The sequence below is a fragment of the Corvus hawaiiensis genome, chromosome 4 (assembly GCF_020740725.1).
Source record: "Corvus hawaiiensis isolate bCorHaw1 chromosome 4, bCorHaw1.pri.cur, whole genome shotgun sequence".
Classification (NCBI taxonomy): domain Eukaryota; kingdom Metazoa; phylum Chordata; class Aves; order Passeriformes; family Corvidae; genus Corvus; species Corvus hawaiiensis.
In genome coordinates this window covers 77,975,491-77,987,561 of record NC_063216.1, presented here as the reverse complement: position 1 = coordinate 77,987,561, position 12,071 = coordinate 77,975,491, and the positions used below count along the sequence as shown (strand labels likewise).

The 12,071-nt window shown below is 46.9% G+C and overlaps 2 long non-coding RNA genes across 2 annotated transcripts; both read right to left on the bottom strand.

The window, feature by feature from the left end:
* Nucleotides 1-239: 239 nt before the first annotated feature.
* LOC125325103 lies at nucleotides 240-6,135 on the bottom strand. The gene is made up of 3 exons (XR_007203204.1): nucleotides 5,927-6,135; nucleotides 2,658-2,830; nucleotides 240-310 (listed from the first exon to the last, which is right to left on the bottom strand). It is a non-coding gene; the product is annotated as an uncharacterized LOC125325103 (long non-coding RNA).
* Nucleotides 6,136-7,397: 1,262 nt separating this feature from the next.
* On the bottom strand, nucleotides 7,398-10,262 carry LOC125325102. Its single transcript, XR_007203203.1, has 3 exons — nucleotides 10,222-10,262; nucleotides 9,542-9,788; nucleotides 7,398-7,686 (listed from the first exon to the last, which is right to left on the bottom strand). It is a non-coding gene; the product is annotated as an uncharacterized LOC125325102 (long non-coding RNA).
* Nucleotides 10,263-12,071: the final 1,809 nt, after the last annotated feature.

The window sequence follows — 12,071 nt, the reverse complement described above, 5'->3', positions numbered from 1 at the left end:
AAGAAAGAAAAGCACAATCAGCATTTGTACTACTGAAAAAAAGCAGTCACGAGGTCTAAATCTTTGCACAGGCTCGGTCATCTGTGGCTGTGGCACTTCTGCAAGTTCCCTGATTGACTGGCAGTGAAAATCAGAGCTGAGGACTGGCCTGAACCTGCTTTGTGAGGCGGAAAATGAATGTTGGAGTAAAACTCATCAAATACTTCAGTTACAAGGGAGTAGGAACAAATCACTCTTACCTTTCTTCCTATTTACAGGTAGAAAATCTCTGCAAAACTCCCTGCAGGAAAGATGTCCTTACAAGACTGGGCTGGAAAATGAACAGAGACCTGAAACAGATCTTGGATCTTCATCAAAATTTTTTATATTTTAAAATTGAATCTCCAGATCCAAAGCTGCCAGTGCTTCAGAGTCTGGGCTGAAACTGCACCCTGATAGATGGGATTTTGGCCATCATTTGCAGAAGTCCGTGGACTGACCCAACACCAAAAGGTCTCAGCTAGGACAGCTCTGGACTTGCTGAGCTGGGTGTGCCTTTGACCACAAATATCCCCTGAACAAGGGCCTTGTGCCTGAGCTCAGCACTGAGGACACCCCTATGGCCACTGCCCAGCAAACTCCAGCCCTAGGTGGGGACGGGGGGATGGACACACCCCTGGGGACACCCCGGAGTGAGGAGGAATTCCCCCAGGGACATTACACCCCTGCAGGGAAGAGCTCAGGGTGGTGGCCACCCTCCATAACCAGAGTTTGGAAGGAGAACAAGGGGTTTTGCATTTTTGTTATCTTAGGGCTGAGATCTCAGGAAGCTCTGTCCCTTTTCCCTTGGAGAATAATTCCCAGCTCTGATTTGGATTTTGCCAGGTACAGATCAAGGGTATCTCAGAGCATCTGTCTTTGACTTGGCTGAATCAGTAATACCAGATCCTTGTCTTGCTGAGCAGAATTTTCTATTACAGGGAGGAGTGTTATTAAGAAAACGTTCAGCTCCTGATATTCCCAAGGGAATTAAACACCTCTCTCACCTCTCTCACATCTCAGCAGCCCCGCAGGCTGAGCAGATGCAGGAATTTTACTGCCCTTAGGAACAATCTTTCCCTGAGAACAAAACCCAACAAACTGTAATTTGGCAGCCAATGTCATCTCCAGCATAATCAAGTATTGACTTAATTAGAAACCCTTTTAAGTGATGCATTGGGAGAAAAACACATTTTTTTTTCAAAGTATTCCTCATTTGTAATTATTATTTCACTTGTGAATCTTCCACACTCCATTGAAAATGCCATATGGAAAACAAATTAGTTTGCTACAGTGACTAATGTTTATTGCCACTGCTGCTCTGAAGTTTGGGGCCAAGTTTTTAAATCATCAGTCCTTTCTCTGGCAAAAGTGCCGGAGAAATCGGTGTGGATGAGCGAAGTGTGGAGAGAAGTAGGAGCAAGACTCCAGGGAACAGCAGCATGTCCCACCTGGGCACTGAGAGTAATCCAGGAATTTCAGGGCAGGCAGTTCTTTATTTCAGCAGCTGCCTAAAAATGTTGGATGTGCTAAATAGGAGAGAACTGAAATGCTGCTGCTTTCTCTGAGAGAGGGATAATATTCCTGGGATGCTGGTTTTGGGAAGGTTATTAGGAGCTGCACGGCCATGCAAGGCATTTGCACCTTTCTTTAGCTGAGTCCCTCCACTTGGAATAATATAATAAATATAAGATGATAGAATGTATATAATTAATACAATAGAATGCATTTTGCTGGTACTGCCCCTGTCATTCCAGGCTCGAGTATCTCCATTTCTCTTGGCTCTCCCCTGATCCTTCAGGATAACACTGAGTGCTTTTTTCCCCCTCACATTATTCTTCCCCTTCATTTAAGTGTAGGCATTGCTTTTACAGCACAATGACTTCCAGGGTTATCCTGCTTCCCTTTTTTGAAGCCTGGCCACAAGCTGGACTGTCTCCCACCTTCTGCTGCATGTTCCATGTGCTCTGTCCTGTTTCCAAACTGTCAGGAATACAAGAAGCTCCTCTGTCGGGAAAGTTTGGCCTTACACTGCTCGCTCACTCAGGTAGAAGTGATTGGCTCTCCTTCCAGCCATGTCCAGGTTATTGCAATAACCATAAAAGATGGGATTTCACTTTTCCTTTCAAATTCTTCCTGTGGAGTTGGAAGGGACCATCTGGATCCGAGCGCACAAAGCCGGCAAGAGTTTTTTGGCTCTTGTGCTCTGGGGATTTAATGGAAGTTCTGATCAAAGTTTCCATGGCAGAGTCCTGCATGAGCAAGCTCTGTTCCTAATGGCCAGATGGAATTCCCATTGGAGAGGTGGCATCTGGAGGATGCCAATAGGATGTGTTTTAATAAAAATGAGGATTGGGAATGCGGATTGGAGAGGAGGGAGAAGTGAAACACTTTGTGATCCAAGGACAGGAGCACAAAGTCTTGGAGAGTGTGGGAGCTGCTCAGGACTAAGAACTCCAGGGTTTGGACTGTTTGTATCATCATTAGGTATTATTTATTACTAATAATATATTAATCACTGCTTGGAGGACAGGACAGTTGGCAGCAGTGATTCTATTAGCCAAAATTATGAGTGTTTCAAAACACCATCTGTTGCTGGTTACCTCGAAGCCACGAAAATAGAAACCCAATTTACATACTGGACTCTGCTGAGGACACACTGCTGGGCACAGGCTCCGTGATTGAGAAGGAAATTGCTTCTTGCTGTTCCCGTTCGTGTCTGTCTGGACCTCCTGCCTCCCTCTTCCAATGGATTCTGATGCTCTTGTCAGCTTCTGCATCTCTGCAGTGTGGAATCATTTATTTACTAACCCTAGACAGAAATATAGGACAAAGATGTTCCCAATTATCACAGGTGACCACATCATATGGAGGGAAAAGCGCTCTGCTGCTGCTACCTCAGAAATCTTTGGAATAAAAGGAAATATGTAAATTTAAGCTTCCCATTCAGGACTAAAATCCCACATTAAAAACATACAGGACACAACACACGTCCTTTAACAGGAAACACTGTTAATGTGGCAAAGCAAAGCACTTGAAAATTAGGGAATGCCAGATTGATTGTTGCCATGGAGAAGTCCTTGAGAGCATTAATCACTGCCTGGAGAGCTGGGATTGAAGAGTGTGCAGGAAATAAAGCATGTGGCCCCAGGATGTGGACACAAACCCCTCCCATGGCTGCTCATCAGAGCCACCCCATTATCCTGGGCACGGAAAGGATGTGTCCTGCAGGAGGAATCTCTGTGGGATCAGGTATTTAACATTCCACCAGCACAGGCACAGCAAGGGATCAGCAAATGCTCCCCTGCAGGGTCAGAGACCTTGTGGAGCACACCACGGAGTTGGAAATCAACGTGGAGCAGGGATGGGATTGGGGTGGGCATCACACACAATGTCCAGGATGCTCCACAGCGCCCATCTCCTCAGAGTGTAAACCCTGAGGAGCTCCCAGCTCTGCCAGGGGTTGTGTGATCTCGAGCCAGACACCCTCCTGCTCTGTGCCTCACTTTTTGTACCTGCAAAATAGGGATAAAGGTGCTTCACTTTCCAAATGCCTTTATGAGCCAAATGTTATTCAATATCAATTACTGATTTATATTTATATATTATATGGGTATACTTCTCAATGTAAATTAAAGCTTTTTGGAATTATAATCATAGAAACACAGAATGGGTTGGGTTGGAAGGGACCTTAAAGCCCATCCAGTGCCACCCCTGCCATGGGCAGGGACACCTCCCACTGTCCCAGGCTGCTCCAAGCCCCAATGTCCAGCCTGGCCTTGGGCACTTCAGGGATCCAGGGGCAGCCCCAGCTGCTCTGGGAATTCCATTCCAGGGCCTCCCCACCCTCCCAGCCAGGAATTCCCAATTCCCAGTCTCCCATCCAGCCCTGCCCTCTGGCACTGGGAAGCCATTCCCCGTGTCCTGTCACTATCTGCCTGTGCAAAAAGTCCCTCTCTATCTCTTTTCATAAATCCCCTTTAGGCCCTGGAAGGGGCTTTAAGGTCTCCCCAGAGCTTTTTCTTCTCCAGGTGAAGACCTGCAGCTCTCCCAGCCCTTGGAACATCTCTGTGGCCTCTTCTGGACTCCAACAGATCCACATCCTCGTGCCAGAGGCCCCAGGTGAGGTCACACAACTGCATTTTGGGTATCTGTCTTTGTTCCCCTCTCCCTGCTTTGTTACTTCTTTCCCATTCCAGCTGATTAAAAAAGATCCGTCTCTTTCACTGCCCTTTCATGTGAGCATTGGCTGCCCTTTGCTCACCACTCAGGTTTAATATTCCCAAATTTTATTAACCAGTTATTTACAAACTGCCAAATCAAACAGATTAGCAAGCAAGACTCAAAACAAGACAAAAGATCCTGTGTTAGTGTCTGGCTGAGTAAATAATCTGCTTGGGTCATGCATAATTAATCAGTTTGCTGTTTCACCATTGCTGATCATCCTGGCAAATAACACACAACTCTGGGTTTTGCTTGGATTGCCTCTGTCGCACACACGAGCAGTTGACTGCAGGATTTCTTCCAGAAAGGAAAAGAGCAAATTTCACAGAACAAACCTCTGGAGAAGCTGGCGACCTCCCCACACAGACCTGAGAGCACTGGGCTGTGCGAGTGGAACATTAGAGATAAAAACCTTGCCCAAAAGAGGATCAAACATCTGCAGAAACATGGCACGATCCAGCTTTCCCCAGTACCTGGCCACAACAGCTGCTATGGACAAAAATATTCAGTTTTGGTTGGTTTATTTTATCTTAATAAGAATCTAATTAGGAAAATAATTTAGAATTATGCTGAGTTTTAATCTGTTAGATATGCTGAGGCACCAGCAAAGGCACAAGGTTGTGCCAAAGGAAAGGACAACAGAAGTTCTTTTCCACATTGATTCCCATAATCCTTTTTTATGCTGTTTTCCCATTTTCAGCTCATCGTGGAAGCGCCACTGTTCCCTCCCTGTCAGAGTGAGGCAAACTCAGCCATGGACCAGAGATTTTGTCCACCTCACACTGAAGGCTCCAGCCTCGGTGGGAGGAATTGGGGTGACAGGATGCTTTGCGGCATCTGAGTCACAGCCAGCTCCCATTTCTGGGAATCCCAGAATCCCAGGATGGTTTGGGTGGGAAGGGACCTTAAAGCCCTTCCAGTGCCCCCCCTGCCATGGGCAGGGACACCTTCCACTGTCCCAGGCTGCTCCAAGCCCCGTCCAACCCAGCCTTGGATACTTCCAGGGATCCAGGGGCAGCCACAGCTTCTCTGGCAGTGTCCCCATGTTCAGAGCAAAGAATTTTTTCCTAAAATCACATCTTTAGCATAGACGGAGGTGTCTGACACCAGCAGTAAGACAGGACAGTTCCCCTAATTCCCTCTGGTGTTCCCACAGGATGTCCCCAACCTGATGTGAGCAGACACCTGAGTTTTCAGAGCAGTGCAAGAGTCTGTTCCTTGTCCGGATCTTCCACGTGCCCATGATATGCAGATTAATTGATGATCTTGAAATCCTTGGCAGCTACAGGGACAGGATTTTTAACACCAGTGGAGGTGATCAGTTAATCCACTTTGCCCTCCTGCCACGACTTTTCCGTCCCCTGCCAACACTCCTGAAGGAGACCCTGCTCCAGGCACCCAGGGAAGACACAGAGGGTTTACTTTTCCTTCAGGTTTGTCCCAAATCCTTGCAGATCTGTGTCATAAAATGAATTTCTCCTCCTTTAACACCCATCCTCTGTTACACTTCCTTCTGTGAGGTTGAAAACTCCAATATTTCCTCCTTGTGGAAGCGTTTCAGCTCTGTAATCAACCCATCAGTCATCTTTCAGTCAAGGCAGAAGCACTGAACTCCCTGCCTCACTGTCAAGCTTTATTTCAACCACCGAGTTGTTTCCTGGACTCGTATCCGCACTGCACCTACCTCTGGAACACATTTGTGGGGCAGAATGTCATCAGTGGTGTCCCTCATGCTGCACTCAGAGGGAAATTCTCCTCCTTCAATTAGTCACCATTCTCCCGAATTGTTTAATCTCCTCTTTAATTATTATGGCACTTCAACAACGGAGCTGTCAGCCTGTTGGAAAATTTACTATTGGAAAAGCAAACAGTGTCAGTGGAGTAACCTGGATGGCAAATAGAGGACTTTTCCCTGCTGATTCTCACAGCCTGTGTCTTGTTTAAAGCTCCGATAATGAGCTGAAGGAAATACAGGCACATTTCAATTAAAGAACCACGATCTCCCTGGGGAAAGCTCTCCAAGAAAATTGTGTAAAGAAACAATCTGCCTGTTCTCCATTTTGGGTTTGGATACATGAAATTAAGGTCTCTTGAAGAATAAAATATTTCTGGCATTAGGCAATGTGGAACAAAGTGATGTTGAGCCATTTTCCTCTAATAAAGTTTAGGCCACTGGATTTACCCAAGGGTTTAACTTTCCCCCAAAGATCAACCCTAAGATTGAGGCTCAAATTTCCCTGTGGAAATGGAGGGGTTTCAGTGAATGAATATCCAGGACTGCTACGAATTGTTTTTTCTTTTGAACAGTAAACTACTAAAAACTCTGAAGAGTTTTACATGAACCCTGCTCCATTTTTAAGCTGCATCCTACACCATTTTTAGGTGGCATCCTACACCATTTTTAAGTCTCCTACTTAGTTTATGAGCTGCTGTTTCACACTGTGTTGGATGATGTGTTGGGCAGGCAGGACAAGCTGTAACATAGAAAAAAAGCCTATTTTAGTAGCAGTGCAGGTGATGTCCCAACATGGGAGGACTCTTCTCACGCCTGCTGGAAGGACTGGGAATGGGATTCAGGACAAGAGCAGCCTGGAAGCAGAAGGATCCCCTCATCGTACTAATAAATAAAGAGACAAGGCACAGAAAGTTTAATTACAGGAGGGTTAAGACTGCTAGTATTTGTATCCAAGCAAGTATTTGGATCCTGATTTTTTCAGACTGCCTTCCCTCTCTTGCTGGGGACAGTAAAGGCTTCCCCATCCTCTGTGACTTCGGAGCTTTTCTCCACACGCTCCCTCAAGGAGATCCCCTCTCGCACATTGGAAAAGTAATTTCTCTTCTAATTTTTCCTTTCTCTTCTTTCCCTCTTGTGCCTTTTTCCTGGTGGCCAGACCACCCCTGGGCTGAGCCTGATTCCCTCAGCAATATCCATGTCCCTGTGGACATCCAACCCCTCCCAGTGACCCTTCCACATTTCCATGGAGCTCACCATGACCATGCTACTCTTTTCCATGTGCTCCCATGTGCAGACTCTGCCTGGCCTTCCTGGCTGCTGAGGAAGCACAAAAAATAAACAGAAATATCAAAGAATGTTTTCCAGAGGGGAATTCTGCAGTTCAGCCTCCACAAAAAAAAACCAACCAAAAACAACTGAGGGCAGGAGGGAGGCGTTTAATGATGCAGTGAAAAAGTGAATATTAACTGAGATAACTTCAAATCTCTCTCTCTCTGTTCAGACACAGCAGAAAGGACAGATAATGATCAAAAGCCTGATGGTGAAAGCGCAGCTCCCAAGCCTCATGACTCAACACCAGGAGCGAGGCCAGCAACTCTCAATGTAAGTCCCGAGCCCTTGATGCTCCCTGCAGGAAGCTCTCGGATGTGTCCTGGACGATGCTCCAGCCCAGCCACGTTCTCTGATGAAAAACTCCACGGGGGCAGAGCCTGGTGAAGGTCAGGGAACATTTCAGCTGACATTGATGTTAAACATTAAATCCTCCTGCTTTTGTGCTGGAGCAGCTGGAGCCCGGCTCCGTGCACAGCCCTGCCCTCCTGGATTTACCCCGGCACAGGTGACCAGCCCTGACAGGCAATCCCTGTCCTCAGGGATCACCTGAACCACAGAGCCCTTTGTGGCGTCCAGTCCAGTCCAATCCATCCACTCTGCTGCAAACATCCACTTAAAAATGCATTTAGGAAGTGTGCCTTGGTTGTTTTTGTGTGTTAACAAGACGAAAACCCCAATACACAAAAAGCGCTCTGTATGACCACAACCACCTTAATTTATATTTTATTTGTACTGAGGAACGGATGAGGAGTCATCCCTAAAGATGGTTCAGGTTTTGGGTGCTGGAATGAAGCTTAATTTAAGACTAGAGGACCTTTATCTGTGCTTGGGAATGTCAGGTTTATTCACAGAGTCATTGCTTGGAATGGACCAAATCAGGTCCTTCTTTTTTGGTTACTCATTCAGTAATTAGGCCTGAGTTCATCAGCTGAAGAGAAAACACAGATAAGAAACGTTTGGGAAAGAATTTTTATTGCTCCAAAGATTTAATATTCAGACATTATAGACTTGAGTAAATTCTAATTGTGTTTCTAACTCTACATTTAATAAATGGACCATGGAAAAGGAAAGGAAAAAAAAGGTCTGTGAGCAGTGGGAGGAAAAAACAGGAAATGAGACCATGAATCAAATCCGGTCTTGGAGATGACAGTCGGGCTGGCTACAAATCCCACAGCTCACTTGCTGGTGATGGGAACCACACCAGTCAGATAAAAGGATATCAACATAAATAATCACAGATTAATGTGACATTATGTTAATATATCACACGTTGAAGTCCATAGGTAAATCCAAGGGTCCTGCATGTAACACACTAAGCACTGAACTCACCTTTTCTTTTTTTTTTTGCTCAGAGAAAGAAAAATTCATTGTAGATCAGAGTGCGAACCTGACAAGAACTGAAGCTTGTGCCAACAGCACCAACAGCAGCAGGGTTTGGCACGGCAGGGGTGGGTGCCAAGGTCCTGCACAAGGGTCAGGGCAATCCAAGCACAAATCCAGGCTGGGAGGAGAATGGATGGAGGGCAGCCCTGGGAGAAGGACTTGGGGGTGTTGGTGGGTGAGAGCTGGACCTGCCCTGGCCATGGGCACTGAGAACCAGAACCCCCCGTGGGCAGCAGGGGAAGGGGGGATTCTGCCCCTGTGCCCCTCTCAGGTGAGACCCCACCTGCAGAGCTGGATCCAGCCCTGGGGACAACATCAGGAGGACCTGGAGCTGCTGGAGAGAGTCCAGAGGAATCCATGGAGCTGCTCCCAGGGCTGGAGCCCCTCTGCTCTGGAGCCAGGCTGGGAGAGCTGAGAATGCTCCCCTGGAGAAGGGAAGGATCCAGGGAGAGCTGAGAGCCCCTTGCAGGGCCTAAAGGGGCTCCAGGAGAGCTGCAGAGGGACTGGGGCCAAGGCCTGGAGGGACAGGAGCCAGGGAATGGCTTCCCAGTGCCAGAGGGCAGGGCTGGATGGGAGATTGGGAATTGGGAATTGCTGGCTGGGAGGGTGGGGAGGGGGTGGCACAGGTTGCCCGGGAAAGCTGTGGCTGCCCCTGGATCCCTGGAAGTGTCCAAGGCCAGGTTGGATGGGGCTTGGAGCAGCCTGGATGGGGCTTGGAGCAGCCTGGGATAGTGGGAGGTGTCCCTGCCCATGGCGGGGGTGGCACTGGATGGGCTCGAATGTCCTTTCCATCCCAAACCACCCCTGACTGTCTGCATGAACTGAAGATACATTCCACGATTTACTCACAGAATCCCATTTCCAGCAGAAGGCTCCGTGTTCCATCCCACAGGAAAGAGCCGTTTCCATGCTGTGAGACCTTGCAGACGTTGCTGCAACGTTCAGTGCTGCTAAGGAGGAACCGAGGAACCATCGCAGCCCTTCCATGCTGAACATTTCCATGGAGTGACCACCAAGGGATCGCTGGCAAAGTCACACGGTGGAACGAGCTCAGCGTGACAGTGACTGAGCAGGACAATCCTCCACAGAACAAAACCTGACAGCAGGAGTGCAATGAGCCGTGAGCACCTCACCTATCCAGGGTTTCCATGGCATTTTTCAGTTCCTGACACAAGAGCCTGAAATTTAATAGTGAGTGGTTCCTGGGCTCATTAGGATTTATTTGGGAATGCCTGGCAATGCTGTCCTTCAGTACTGCTTGAGTACATCAGAAAAACTGAGTATTGAGTGGTAGAAGGAATTATTTCTGCCACAAAGGAGTATGTGCAGACAAGGACAAAGTGGATTGGACAAGAGCGTTGTGTTTTAACAAAGAATCAGATATTTATAAACTGGCCATAAAAATGGAAAATGTGGAAACTTTGCACATGGCAGCCTAAAAAGCGAAAGCCTTTAACCGAAAAATAAAATAATAATAATAATAATAGTAATAATAATGACAATGATGATAATAATAATAATAACCTCACCCTTGTATTGGGCACTGCTGAGGCCACACCTCAATTCCTGTGTCTGGTTCTGGGCTCCTCAGCTCAGGAAGGACATTGAGGAGCTGGAGCGTGTCCAGGGCAGGGAACGGAGCTGGGAAGGGGCTGGAGTGGCTGAGGGAGCTGGGAAAGGGGCTCAGGCTGGAGCAAAGGAGGCTCCGGGGGGACCTTGTGGCTCTGCACAAGTCCCTGACAGGAGGGGGCAGCCAGGGGGGTCGGGCTCTGCTGCCAGGGAACAGGGACAGGAGAGAGGGAACGGCCTCAGGTTGGATATCGGGAAAATTCCTTCCTGGAAAGGGTTGTCCAGCACTGGCACAGCTGCCCAGGGCAGGGGTGGAGTCCCCATCCCTGGAGGGGTTTCAAAGCCCTGTGGATGTGGCACCTGGGGATACGGGCAGTGGTGGCCTTGGCAGTGCTGGGAATGGTTGGAACTGACGATCTTAAAGGATTTTTCCAAATGATTCTGTGATTCTCTAATTTGAAGTTCCTGCTGGTTTTCCAGATTCTCAATGAAATACCTGGAGTTTACCAGTTTGAGATGGATTTTGTGCTTACACATGTCTGAAGTGGGTTCAGATCAATCAAGATCAGAAGCAATTAATAGCTGTATATTGATTGCTATACTTTTATTTCCCATTCTGCTTTTTTTGTTGTCTTTTTCCCTGGTAGAAATGCACTCTCTACTAATCACTGAATGGAACTCCTACAACCCCATATACAACAATTACACTGCTTTTAAAATTAGCCCATTATTTATATGAACACATAAATTGTTCCACTTTTACACAGCACAACTTCTCTCTGTATCTGCAAATTGCTCCTGAGAGCTGTGAGCTGGACATGAGTTTATTTACCAGTTGTTAACGAATGATTTTTGGACTGCAAATTTGTTGTAGCTTTTTCCAACATTAATTTCTAATAGGTTGGGTTTTTTTTCCATCTAGCAATACCCTTGAAAGAGTTCTCCAATAGGTCTGACAGTCCACAGAGAGAAGCTCCTGACATATAGATAGCCCTGGCCTGCAGCAAAGAGTCTTTCATTTCCACCTATTATAGGGGAGCCATAAATTCTGGGGTACCTCAGTCCTGCTCTTTCCATGGCTACTGAACTTCCCAGACACAGCAAAATGACCCAAAGCCATTTTAAGATTTAATTCTGCCCATTTGTCCCTTTTTTCTCCTCCTACTGAAATCTCTGCATATGTTCTGTAATTGCCAGCCATACAAAACAATCATAAAAAGTCCCTGGTAAGAAAGAGCTGTTGTTAAAACCTTAATTTCTAAATATAAATCTTTCTGTTCAGCAAGGCAAGGGTTGTGTCTGGACTCTGCCAAATATATTGGGAGAGCTGCTTCTGATTTGGAGCTGAGCATTTCCACAAGTTCCATCACTCACTGAATAAACACAATTTGACCGTTCAAAAACATTCCCAGTGGAGAAAAATAAAGAAAACTCAACACCATCAGTTTTTTGGTGCTCAGAACGAAGACAGAGAAATCCACATTTATTCCCTTAAAGAAACCACACTTCCAGGGATGGTGAATTCTTAACAGTGCCCCCTCACAGAAAGTGGTTTAGCATCTATAAAACCAGCCCATAAACATCATGTCACACCTCTGGTGGCCAGTGAATCTAAGTTACAATGGACAGAGAGATTTCAGTGGGACAAGTCCCCAGTACCACAGGAACCACTTCATGTTAGGGTGGCCAAAAAGGCTTCTCCTAGGATACTTGTTCTGTTCTGTTCATCTGCCCCAGTTTGGATTCCCCGGTTGCTGTCAGCCTCTACCCCTCGTCACTCCCCAGAGCTCCCCATTGCTCCCCGTTCCCT